The following is a 13,453-nucleotide window of genomic DNA, read 5'->3' on the forward strand; positions in this document are numbered from 1 at the left end:
GTCCTTCAACATGTTTCCACTTCCTTTCTTTCTGATGCAATTTGCTATAAAAGGTGAATCACAATCCCATCATCTCACATCATCTGACACAGGATTAATTATTCTGTTTCAGGCGCTTGTGGGTTCACTCTTCCTTTCTAGCCCTTCCTTACTTCTACTGTTACATGTTTCTCACCACTTTACTTCCCAACATCAACTCCAAGCCAAGTAATTTGTGTTAATTTCTGCTTAGGTTCTGGAGGAACCATATCATTTTCTCTAAATTTGGGTTAAGTCCTTAAATTCGAGTCCAAACTACATACTGTTGTCACTCAAGGTCCTGGCTGAGAAGTTCCCTGGATTTTTCCATCTCAAATATCTCACCTGTGTTTGCTTCTAGCAAACTGTCACTGCTATTCTGAGCACTCCATTTTGAAAAACTTCGTCCCAGCCCTTTCCCTTTTCCTGACCATGTATTTCTGAATGGTCTGACCATGAATTCCATGTTTCTGTGCCACAGCCTTTCCCAGTCTCACCTTGTATTTTACTGCCCTCCCTCTCATTCCTGTCCTTTACCCTCACAGAGTGCCCAGGGCCCTCTCTTCAAGTTCTGGCTTCTTCTCTCAGAAAAAAGCAATAATCTATCTTGACAGGTTAGTGATGATCTAGCTTTCTTGCTAGGTCATTGCAATGCAAAAGGGAATATGTGGCTGGATGTAAGTCAAGGGGCTATTTTCTTAAGGAGTCTTGTAGATTGATACACCTTGATAAAATCCTTCAGGTCCAGAGTCAAGCCCTTACATCTGCAAGGTCAGAAACCTGATTTGTTAGCAAAATAAATTCCTTTCTCAGGTACAGACACCATAACTGACTTTACAAGTCTAATATATAGAACAAAAGTCAAGTTATTAATTCATAATGAGTAATGCAAGTCTTGCATTAGCTGGAATATTCCAATCAGCATGATCGTTCATCAGAATCAGCAGTTGGCTTGGTGAGTGTGGAACTCAGAACAAAGGATATAAATAGAAGTAAGTGCTTTATTAGACCTGGAATAGTCTGAAAACTCGAACTCGCCAAAGGGTGATTTTCAAAGTGACTTCATAAAAATAGAATTTTGTTGGCTGTACCCCCCAGCATTGTCTCCAAAATATGGATTATTTTTCCAAGAGGAATAAAATACTTTGTCTGTTGGATAGTGTTTTCTTAATGTTGGATCATGCTTGGATAAACTCCCATTAATATGTACTTTTGTGGTTTTCTGCTTTCTATTGTTCTGTGACAAATCAACCTTTTCCTGGTTCTTTGAATGTGTCAATACATTCACTCAAATCAAGTAGTTTCAAATCTAAAGGACACTCTGACCTTTAAGAAAAGTTTTTATATGTCTGCTCTTATCTATAAGGTATAGATTATAAGACCCAACTCTTAGAGCTCTTTGGCTGATGTATAGAACTTTAAACTTCTTTTTCTTATTTTCAGATTTGTTTTGGAAAGTCCAATAGAGTCCCCGAGTACACAATGTTGATGTTTACAGCATCAACAATGATGTTTCATTTTTTTATAGAAAAAAGAAATAAAAAAAGTGATATAGCATACTTAAAAAAAATTTAATATAGCCTGTTTCTTCATTTCACCCTGTTTTATTTTCATGGGAATTTTCTTCTTATTTTCTTATTTTCAGGAAATTAGCTTTTGATGCAGATGAGAAGCAGTAAAATAAAATCAAGAATACAGATGAGATGGGAGGCACTGACTGATTCATTTCAGTCAGGCTAGTCACAATTCTGTGACCAAGTAGATATTTTGTAGGTGTAGAGACCTTAGGAGACAATTTTCAGGGTTGTTATATAATAAGAATCTTTGGGATCCACAAAGCTCCCACAGCCCTGACCCCAAGGGTCCCCCTAATATCACTCACCTAACCTTACTCTTGGTGTGGCAACTGTGCCCATTAGACATCTGCAGTGAGGCAGTGAAACAACAGGGCGCCATCCCCCATCTACTTGCTCCTGTTAGCTATGTCATCACTTCACTGTCTGAGTTTTTTTCTTTAGAAACTGGTGCTGGACATACATGGGCTTGGAGTGCTCCCAACTGAACAAAGAAATCTTATGTTGTGTTTGTAGCTTTCCAGAGGTGCACATTTAGCCATTTGCTTACTCACCACAAGAGTTTGAAATTCGAACCCCAATGATTCTTCCACTTAACGGACTCTATTAAGAAAAGGCCAAGCTGAATCTGGCTTCCGACCAATATGAAGTAAAAGAGGAAGCAGAGAGCTCTGTTTTCTTGATTAAGAGGATACATTTCCTCTGACGAGCAAAATCTCCTTGTCATGGGTAATGAAAATATATCCTTATTAATAGTAAGATGAAAAGGATATAGGGACACATTCCATTTGAAAATTTTGAGATAATGTCTATTACTTTCTAGTGTTCAATAATAAATACTTGAATTAGTCCCTCTGATTAATGTTTATTGTAAATGTGTTAATTTACCACCAAGTCAGGTAATATCTTTCAAACGACTTGGAAAACCTTAACCACATGCTGTTCTGTGATAATCATACAGCTGAATTTACCTGTGAATACTCTGCAACTAAGTCATAAACAAAGCCAAAGTTGTCTCTGCTGTTCCTCTCCACAGCCTTTACTCCCCCTTAGTCTTGGCACAGAACCGAGAAATACCATATGGGTCAATTTAATGACTTACCAGACATGCATGCACACACGTGCACCCATACAGACATGTATGTGGATGTGCGTCTCCACCTCTTCTGTCCTCCACTGAGACATCTGGTTTCCTCCCTCCCCTCCAGCTGCTTCTTTGTGGTTTGTACTTCTTTCTCTACTTCATTCCCTCTCTGGGTGATTTTTTCTGACCCATGACTTTATATAACATTCACTATATTGATTACACCTATATTCATATCTCCAGCCCCAGCATTTTCCCTGAATTTCTAACTGTCCAGCTGCCTTTGGGACAGCCCCATGGCATGTATGATAGACACCTGACAACCCAACCACCCATCCACACAGAAACCTCCATTCCACACGGCATCCCTGCGACCTCCTCCTCCCAAGAGTGTTGTGTCAGCAAATGGCATAAGCAGATCCTCAAGACTCACAACCATGTTCAACTCTGTCTTTGAACCACATCCATCTGTGAGCAAGACCTGAGGACTCTTCTACCCCAGGGCTCCCCACTGCTCTAAGTTCCCTGGTCTTCTCCTCACAGCTCCTTGCTCAGAGACCACTAGGAAGAAAACCCAAGTCCTGAGTTGGCTTGCAGGGCTCTATGTGGTCTGCACATCTGCTGCCCCACTCTCAGCTGCTGTCCTATGCTCCAGTCTCTGGCCCCCACATTCCTTCTCCCTCCACAGGCCTCCTGACCTTCATACCTGACATTTTGTGCTAGAAGCCACTCCCCTGGATTTTCACATGGTTCATCTACATTTCTTCCAATGTCACCTCCTCAAAGAGGCTTTCCCTAACTGCTCCCAAGTTGCACTGTTACTCTATTTCTCCTGACCTTGCTTTATGTTCTTCCATAGCACTTAACATAAGGCACAGAACAATAGGCTATCGATTTCTTTCTTTCTTTTTTTTTTTTAAAACAGGCTTAATTCACTTTATTTTCCTTGTACAAAAATTATGTGGTGGCCACAGCTGGAGCCTGGGTCCTCTGCACAGAAACTCTGGTGTGAGTCTTTACAAGATGGTTGGTGAATTCCTGGTAGGGAGACTTGGTGAACACAGTCTCTTTCCAGAGGTCAGGGGTGAGATAGCTGTAGGTCTTAGGAATGGCATCAAAGGTGGCCTTGGTGCCCAGGGTAGCAGTGCAGCCCCTGGCTGAGGTGTAGCAGTCGTCGATACAAGCCACCATCAGCAGCTTTTTGGGCACAGGGGCCGAGACGATGCCAGTGCCCCTGGGTGCAGGGATGAGGTGCACCAGCACAGAGCCGCAGCACCCGGTCACCTTACAAGGGACTGTGTGAGGCTTGCTGATCTTGTTTCCCCAGTAGCCTCGCCGCACAGGGACAATGGAGAGCTTGGCCAGGATGATGGCCCCGCGGATGGCAGTGGCTACTTCTTTGAGCAGTTAACACCCAGACCAATGTGCCCATTGTAGTCCCCAATGGTGACAAATGCCTTGAACCGAGTCCTCTGGCCTGCACGTGTCTGCTTTTGCACAGGCATAATCTTCAAAGCCTCGTCCTTGAGGGATGCCCCCAAGAAAAAGTCAATGATCTCAGATTCCTTAATAGGCAGAGAAAAGAGATAGATTTCTTCCAAAGACTTGATTTTCATGTCCTTGACCAGGCGGCCCAACTGGTGACGGGGATCCACTCCTTATCCTCGGCCTTGCCTCTGCGAGCTCCAGGGCCTGGACCCGACCCCTGCCGCGACCTCGGCCCCAGATGCCGCTGCCAAATCCTCCTGGGAAGCCACCGAGGCCTCCCATTCCAGGGCCCCCAGGGCCTCCCGGCCCTTCGGCAGCACTGGCGCCATCTGCCATTTGGTGTTCCTTCGGAAAAAAAGAGCCCAGGCTATCGATTTCTATTGTCGTCTTTCTGTCTCTACCACCAGAATGTAACTTTTTAAGAACAGGGATTTTATTTTTTTAACCAGTGTTCCCAGCATCCAGTAGTGCTTGGCTTATGATAGATATCGATAAATATTTAATGAGCAAATGAATATTTTCCATGCACATTTAACATAACACATACATAGTCATTCAAAGGGCTCAAACTTGCAACTAGAAGATGAATTAGCCCTGGGATATAGTGCCCATCCTAGTGATAACAGTCAATAATATTGCATTATAAACTTCAAAGTTGCTGAAAGACTAGATCATAAATATTCTCATCACAGAAAAAGAAATGATGATTACATGAAGTGGTAGAGGTGGTAGCTAACCCTACAGTGGAAATCACATTGTAATATGTGAAGATATCAAATCAACACACTGTACTTTTTAAGCTTACACAGTGTTATATGTCAGTTACATCTCAACAAAAATAAAATAACATTTATTATTAACAATATAATCTTTAATTTTCTGGTTTAGCTGTGTGCTTCTGTAGAAGATTGGGTATAGAGTTATAGTTGTATATTAACTTTGCTTTATATAGAGTATGCAGAATTCCATAAATACTTTAGAAATATATCTTTAAAAATACTTTAGAAAGATAGAAGTCTTTAGGATGTTAGTGCAACAATGAAAACACACACGCACATATTCAGCAGTTATTTTTCAATAGTGCTTTAGTACCTTGAAAGGCTTCCAAAAGTTTTCTTGCAATGTTCAAAGGTATAACTCTTACTGCCAAGCAGTGGGTTCACTCAAAGACAGTCACTCATAATTCAGTGAATGCTATGTTTTCATAGTCAGGTAGTAGCTTTGCCTTGGACCTCTTACGATCCAGAACAATACTACCAGGGTGAAGCTCAAAAGGGAATAGGTAGGAAGATGTCCTCAGTAAATAGCCACTATTTGAATGGGAGAATATGGAACAAAAGAAAAAAAGAGTATTTTAACAGGAATTAAAGAAACTGTAAGAGGAAAAATGAGCATAATCTCCCTAAAGTGTGAAAAGGGCAGGTGTTAGACAAGAGGAGGTTTTTCCTTCATTAATCACCAGGGGTGCTCTTGGAAAAGAAAAGCTGGTTTGCTCTACAGTCTTGGACTGGCTGGCGGGAAACTGGACAGCAGGGCCTTTAACACATGACCATTGCTTTGACCCTGTCTGAGGGTGCTGGGCTCCAGCTCCCCAAGGGGTCCCTCTCCTCCTTCATTTCTATGTGTTCCCAGGGAGTATCTCATTTGAGCTGAAGGTTAAGTTAAATCAGCTCATACTAGGTGTCCTCTAATGCACTCTCACCACCTCCAGGTGCATCTCCAGGCCACCATCCCTGCTGGGAGCATCCTGCCACCTGCCCTGGGTGTCCTTACTCCTTTGGGGCTTATCTCTCTTCCAGAGACAAGGCCAGCTCTAAGCTCTTCTTTCTGCAGGATTTTGGATCTGAGGTTAAGGGCAGTGGCCGAGAAGAAAGTGCCTATTCTCATCTGGAGGAAGGAGGAAGAGCAGTAGTGGCTGGTCTCTGCACTGCTCCAGGTCTCACTTTCTTACCCGCCCCCTGCCCCAACACACACACAAAGCAGAAGAGTATCAACATAACAAACATGTCATGCCTCTGACAGGAGCTGAGGCACTCAGTATAGTTTTCACAGGCCCTGGCACCTTCAGTACCTATCAACTAGGAAGATAGAATAATAGAGTAATTCCAGGTGCCTTCTAGATTTGGACACTAGGTGTCACTGTTCATGTTTGATGCTCCCCAAAGTCACGTTTAAAAAGTCTTAAAGAAAGAAGACGGTGGGGGGAGATTGCTTTGGTAAGAACATAAGCCTGAAAGCTTTTCTCTAAATACTGCATTAAAGGTGAGTCAGACTTACAAAAACTGTAAGGCTTTAATCAACGTATTTAGACAGCAAGTTTACCAGTGCGATTTGCAGAGTCACTGAGTGATGTTGATACAAAAGTGATGCTGATGCTGTATTTAAGAAATTTGCTGCTTCTGATGTGACCCTGAAATTAAAGGCTTGGGTGAGGATGTGTAGGGGACATTAGCAAACAGCTGCATAACAGGAGGAAAAAAACAGTAAAAGATAAAACATCCTACTGCCCCTGTACCTTCACACATGGCTTAACAACAGGGAGAAGTTCAGAGAAATGCATTGATAGGTGATTTCATTATTGTGTGAACATCATAGAGGCTTTTACACAGCTCTTGGTGTTCTAGCCTGCTGCACACCTGGGCTCCCCAAGGGGTCCCCCTCCTCCTTCATTTCTAAGTGTTCCCAGGGAGTGTTTCATTTGAGCTCAAGGTTAAGTTAAATCAGCAGTAATGACTACACCATACATGGTGTAGCTCCAGGGCTACAAGCTTGCATAGCACATTACTGCACAAACAACATGCGATTAATAAAGCACAAGAGAAAATGTCATTGAGAGACATGGTAAACACAAGATGCATGAGGCTGTTGCTGGTATAACACAGCTACTGTTTACAGGAAACGTACACTCTAAAATAACAATCAAAATTATAGTATAGTAAATACACCAGCCAGTAACACAGTTACTTATTATCATCATCAAGTAGTGTATTATCATTATCAAGTATCATTATGTAGTGTACATAACTGTATGTGTTATACTTTCATATGACTGGCAGTGCAGTAGGTCTCTTTGCACCAGCATTACCACAAACATGTAAGTAAGGATGCTAAGATGTCAGCATGGCCAAGATGTCAGTACAGCTGTGACATCAGCACTCCTGGACTCTCTAAATGTAGAAATTCCTTACCACATTGCAGTCTGTTGGGTGCACCATTGTATGTGGGTCTGATGTTGACCAAAACATTCTTAGGAGGCACATGACCCTATTTGTATGGCAGGTAGCATTATGTAAACATGGATGTTCCTTCCATTTAATATGTAGTCAATGTATTTACATATTGAAACCTTATTTTAAGTCCCTTATCTGATCTGTATATCTATATCAGGTTAAAGGAAAACTACAGCCTAAAGTAAAAATTTCTGGGGTCAGGATCCATGCAAGATGGAGCTTTGAATCCCTGTATTGAGTGTGCTTATTGTATTGGAGGTCTGAGGAGGGAAATGCTATTTTCTCAAGTATTACAAAGGGGTAGGTCTGTGGAAGCACCCCAACTACTGAGTTTTGGGGTGTCTCAGCTCCAGCCTACAGAGCTGGACAGGAACGTACTGCCCTGAGTGAAAAAGATGGAATCTCTCTTTTTTAATCACAACTGAGTCTAATGAGTGATGATATTACTTATAACAGCTAAAACCTGCTGACCGTTCTCAGCACTGTGCACAAATCAACTTATTGAATGTTTGGGTAATGGGCATTCTCATTATTTCCATTTTACAGATGGGAACACCTGAATCATCAGGGCACTACCAGGAAATGCTAATGTGTTTAACTCATGCAGAGAGTGGATTTAAAACATCACATCAAATGAAAGAAAAAGAGAAGAAAAAATCACTCATATTCTCACTTCCACACCCATATCAACTCCAACCACTTTGCCTTTCAGTGATTAAAAAGTGAATCTCTAGTGCATCTTGCTCTTATAAAGGTTTGGTCATTTTTTTACTTTTTATGAATTGAATGAAGCAGTGGAGTATTGAAGGAACCAGATGAATCAATGTGACTCCATGCTTGTGAATCCCACATTTGCAGTAATTTCCAATGCACTTGATAATGTGAAGGGCAAGGGCTGCTTTCTAAAGCATGAATTTACTTTCCTCAGTCAAGCATGTAAACCCTCTCACTGGCCTTTCTGCCTTTGAGCCCAGCAGAGAACAGTGCAGCTGTACCATTCCATCATCTCCAGGTGACATCAGCTAGGGCAAGGTGGTGACCCAAGGTTGGGGGATGTCACACACTGCCCCAAAGTGGCAATCTCTCTTCTCATAAAGCAGAGACATTCCATTGTCCACAGATGCCAGCAATAAGGATGGCACAAACAAGGAAAGAATGTCTTTATTAAATATGTGTTCGAGAAGATGCCCAGATTTTAACTGGGAGTCATGTTTGTCTTTTCACATAGAAAATTTTATGTTAAGTTTGGTTGTGTGGGGTGCAGTCGGGATTGGACTAATGGGACCACAAAATCCCCAACCTCACACATTCACTTGGGTCCCAGAACTGTGTGTACCATGAGGGTATCCTTGGAGCAGGGACTCATCCTTACCCATGGCCCCCACTCAGGCTGTCATCATCCACCTCTCTTGCCTTCAGTCGCTGCCTCCTCAATGAACTCATAATCTCTAAGTTGCAGGGCTAATGATGCCACCTGGCCACACATTTGGTAAGGGCTACAGCCTTACAGCAGAGTCCAAACCCTCCAGAGTTCCTGGCTGCAGACTCCCCAGCGCTAGCCCTCTGCTCTGTGTCCAGACACACCTGCCATTCTCTACACATTCTGTTCCTCCTCCCTCTTCTCACACATGCTTCTTCCTCTCCCATTAAATCCCCTTCCTCCATTTCTTTGTCCTGGAAACTAGTACATTCACAGCCTCCTCTGGGAATCCTGGTTACTCTGTGTCTCTCTCCCTGGGGCAGAGATACAGCTCCTCATCTCAGCCATGATTGCTCTGTTCCCATTCAGCCCACCTTAAATGCAGGTGCTTCTAACTGCTTCTCCCACTCTTGGCTGATGGAAGCTCCTCTGGGATGGGTGCATGTCAGGTCTACTCCATGTTTCCATCCCCAGAACTAATATATTGTCAGGCACATAGTAGTGTTCTGGCACATTTAATATTATTGAACAAACTCATTTATTTGTAAGTGGGTTATAACCACTGGCATATTAATAAAAAGTAAGTAATGGTTATTCACCAGTATTTGTTATTTATGTATTCGGCTGTCCTTTACTGAGTCCCTACTCTATGCCAGGCATTGTGACAGGTGATGGTATGCAAAGATAAGCAGACATTTTTCCTGAGCTGAAGCCACCAGTCTTGCGAGAGAGATGGACTTATCGTCATGAATTATGGCTACTCATTTATTCTGTAATAGAAAGATGTTCTTAAATTTGGATGGTTTTCCTTCATGAAATTAGAGTGGATAGGGGCATTTTAAGAGTTTAAGTAGCAAAAATACATAAATGACACCTAATTTCACATCTGCACTTCCCAGAAAAGGTGTGTTCAAGAGTAATTCCTCTTTCCTTTGCCAGCAAGGATGCATTCCTAGTGCTTCTACTGGATGTGTTGGGGATTTGGAGTGCCCATGTCCTCCCACAGCAGTCACCCCTGCCACAGCCTGGACTGTGAGACAAGAGCAGGGGTGCTAGGATGGATATCTGAGAGAGGCAGCTTCCTCCAGGGCCACAGCTCCACCCAGACTCTGTGGACCCAGTAATCCACAGCCTGGCACCAATGTGTGACATCATCATGAACATCGTCAGCATCTTGGAGCAGAGTTTAACAAGGAAAGCATAGGAGTCTTGTATCGGACTTTGATTTTAGTATCAGCCCATCTCACAGGCTTAGAGCAAGAGTTTACTAGAGTTGGGCCAAGCAAGCCAGTTATAAATGAACTGTGTTATGTAAAGGGACAGCCTGAGATAGTCAACTGGTACTTGGTAAAGGCCAGAAATTCCTCTGAAAAGACACATGCAAAGACAACTATCACTCTTTCCCATCAGAAGGAAGACAATCCAGGTGGCTAGACTAACAGGAACATCAGGAAATGAGGTGAGTCAACCCTTATATTGAACAGGAGGACATTCAAACATTCAAAATCCAAGGGCAAATAGAATGAACCCAATAACCTGGATCTTACTTTGGAAGCCAAATGACTTTACCAGTGAATGGCCCAGGTAACATCTGTATGGTGTGTGAGTTTATGTTCTAGAACAGCATGGAACTGCTGGAAGTACAGATGGAACCCTTAAGACAGTTCACGATTTCCTTACCTGTGTTGTTAGTTTTCTTTGCTCATCTTTTGAGAGTGAGCTCTTTTAAGATTATGGAAAAGAATAGTGTTGCAGCTATTGTATCACAATGTGAGACAATATGACAATGTGAGGGGCATGCCCTTGAAGATACTGTAGGCACTAATGTCAACCCTACAGTAGAGGGAAGTGGACTTCTTTGAGCCATGGGAGTGAGTATTGGCTCCAGGTGTGAACAAGCAAATCCATAGGATGGACTGGAGAATCAGAAGTTTATTAAGAAAATTTTTAGCAAAGCAACAATAAGCTCTTCATAGTAAAAATAATAATATTTATCAATTACCAATCCTTCTATGGTGTTATTTGCAACTATTTTAATGTATTGTCTTTCTTCCCTCCCTTGTCTCCTTTCTTAAAGTTTGATACAGCTTTTTGAAAAAAATATGGTGCCTTTTGCTACCACTTTCCAGAAAAGAGTAACAGGCACAATGGAAATTTAGTCTGTCAATGTGTGATGTGAGAATCTGTAAAGTTGTCCTGGATAATGACAAAAAAGCTAAGTTTTGGCTTCTAATTCAACCATGACTTGCACAATGCTTACATAGACTAAGTATTGAGTCTGAGATCAGACAGCTTTATGGGATAGGTGTAGGGCAAAGCATTCTCAGTGAGTATTGTATGGAGGTATATCTACTCATTTTTATTAAAAATCCTTGAATTTATTAAAATTCTGATAGGTAGAATAATGGCTCTTACAGATACCCACATCCTAATCCTTAGAAACCATGACTCAGTTACCTCACATAGCAAAAGGGACTATACAAATGTGAATAAAGGTACAGACTTTGAGGTGGAAAATTATTCCATTATTCCATGTGGGTCCAATCTAATTGCATAAATCTTTGAAAGCAGATGACCATTCTTAGTAGTGATTTATTTATTTATTTATTTTTAAATATGACTTCTGGCCAAGATGGAGGCATAGGTAGATGCACTTGGCCTCCTTGCACAACCAAAAGAAGGACAACAAAAAATTTTTAAAAACAACCAGAACTTCCAGAAAATTGAACTGTATGGAAGTCCAACAACCAAGGAGTTAAAGAAGAAGCATTCATCCAGACCAGTAGGAGGGGCAGAGATGGGCAGCCAGGGTGGAAAGGACACATGGCAATGCAGCAGCTGACGGAGCAGTCAGTCTCAAATTTGCATGCAGATAAACCAGGAGGAACAACTGGGAAGTAAGACAGACCCCACAACCCAGGGTTCCAGTATGGGGAAATAAAGCCTGAAAAGCTCTGACTGAAAAGATCTGTGGGGGTTGAGGCAGTGGGAGAAACTCCCAGCCTCACAGGAGAGTTCGTTGGAAAGACCCACAGGGTCCTAGAACATACACAAACCCACCTACCCAGGAATCAGCACTAGAAGGGCCCAATTTGCTTGTGGGTAGTGGGGGAAGTGACTGAAAGCTGGCCGAGAGCTGAGCAAGAGGCAATGTTCCCTCTCAGACCCCTCCCCAACATACAGTGCCACAACGCACCAAAGTGGGTTGCCCTGCCCTGGGGAATACCTAAGGCTCCACCCCTTACTATGTAGCCAGCAAACCCAGACAAAAATAATATGGCCCAAATGAAAGAACATATCAAGATCCAGAAAAAATAAAACTAAGTGATGAAGAGATAGCCAACCTCTCAGATGCAGGGTTGAAAATGCTGGTAATCAGGCTGCTCACAGAAATGGTTGAGTACGGTTGCAAAACAGAGGAAAAAATGAAGGCTATGAAAAGTGAAATAAAGGAAAATGCACAGGAAACCAACAGTGATGGGAAGGAAACCAGGACTCAAATCAGTGGTTTGGGGCAGAATGAGGAAATAAACACTCAACCAGAACTGAATGAAGAAACAAGAATTCAAAAAAAAAAAAAAATGAGAAGAGGCTTAGGACTCTCCAGGACAACTTTAAATGTTCCAACATCTAAATCATAGGGGTGCCAGAAGGAGAAGAAGAAGACCAAGAAATTGAAAACTTATTTGAAAACATAATGAAGGAGAACTTCCCCAATCAGGCAAAAGAAATAGACTTCCAGGAAGTCCAGGAAGCTCAGAGAGTCCCAAAGAAGTTGGACCCAAGGAAGCACACACCAAGGCATGTCATAATTACATTACTCAAGATTAAAGATAAGGAGAGAATCTTAAAAGCAGCAAGAGAAAAGGAGAAAGTTAACTACAAAGGTGTTCCCATAAGACTATCAGCTGATTTTTCAACAGAAACCTTACAGGCAACAAGGGGTTGGAAAGAAGTCTTTGAAGTCATGAAAAGCAAGGACCTACATCCAAGATTACTCTATCCAGCAAAACTATCATTTAGAATGGAAGGTCAGATAAAGTTGTTCCCAGATAAGGTCAAGTTAAAGGAGTTCATCATTACCAAGCCCTTAATATATGAAATGTTAAAGGGACTTGTCTAAGAAAAAGAAGAAGATCAAAAATATGAACAGTAAAATGACAACAAACTCACAACTATCAACAACTGAACCTAAAACAAAAACATAAAGAAAAATGAACTAAGTAAACAACTAGAACAAGAAAAGATTCACAGAAATAGAGATCATATGGAGGGTTATCAATGGGGAGGGTAGAGGGGAGAGAATGGAGGAAATGGTACAGGGAATAAGTAGCATAAATGGTAGATACAAAATAGACAGGGGAAGGTTAAGAATAGTAAGGGAAATGGAGAAGCCAAAGGACTTATATGTATGACCCATGGACATGAACTAAAATCAGGGAATGATGGTGGGTGGGGGGCACAGGGTGTAGGGGAATAAAAAAAAAATTTACTATTTTCCCTTAGCTCTGTTGAGGTATGTTTGACAAATAAACATATCTATTTAATTTATGTTACATGATTTTTAAAAGATTTTATTTATTTATTTTTAGAGAGAGGGAAAGAGAGGGAGAAAGAGAGGAAATAATCAAAGGTTGCC

General features: G+C 41.8%; 1 pseudogene; it reads right to left on the reverse strand.

Moving 5' to 3' along the window:
* Positions 1 to 3,362: 3,362 nt before the first annotated feature.
* LOC112320852 (small ribosomal subunit protein uS5 pseudogene) lies at positions 3,363 to 4,500 on the reverse strand (annotated as a pseudogene).
* Between the last annotated feature and the right edge of the window lie 8,953 nt (positions 4,501 to 13,453).

Source organism: Desmodus rotundus, chromosome 8, assembly GCF_022682495.2.
Source record: "Desmodus rotundus isolate HL8 chromosome 8, HLdesRot8A.1, whole genome shotgun sequence".
Lineage (NCBI taxonomy): Eukaryota > Metazoa > Chordata > Mammalia > Chiroptera > Phyllostomidae > Desmodus > Desmodus rotundus.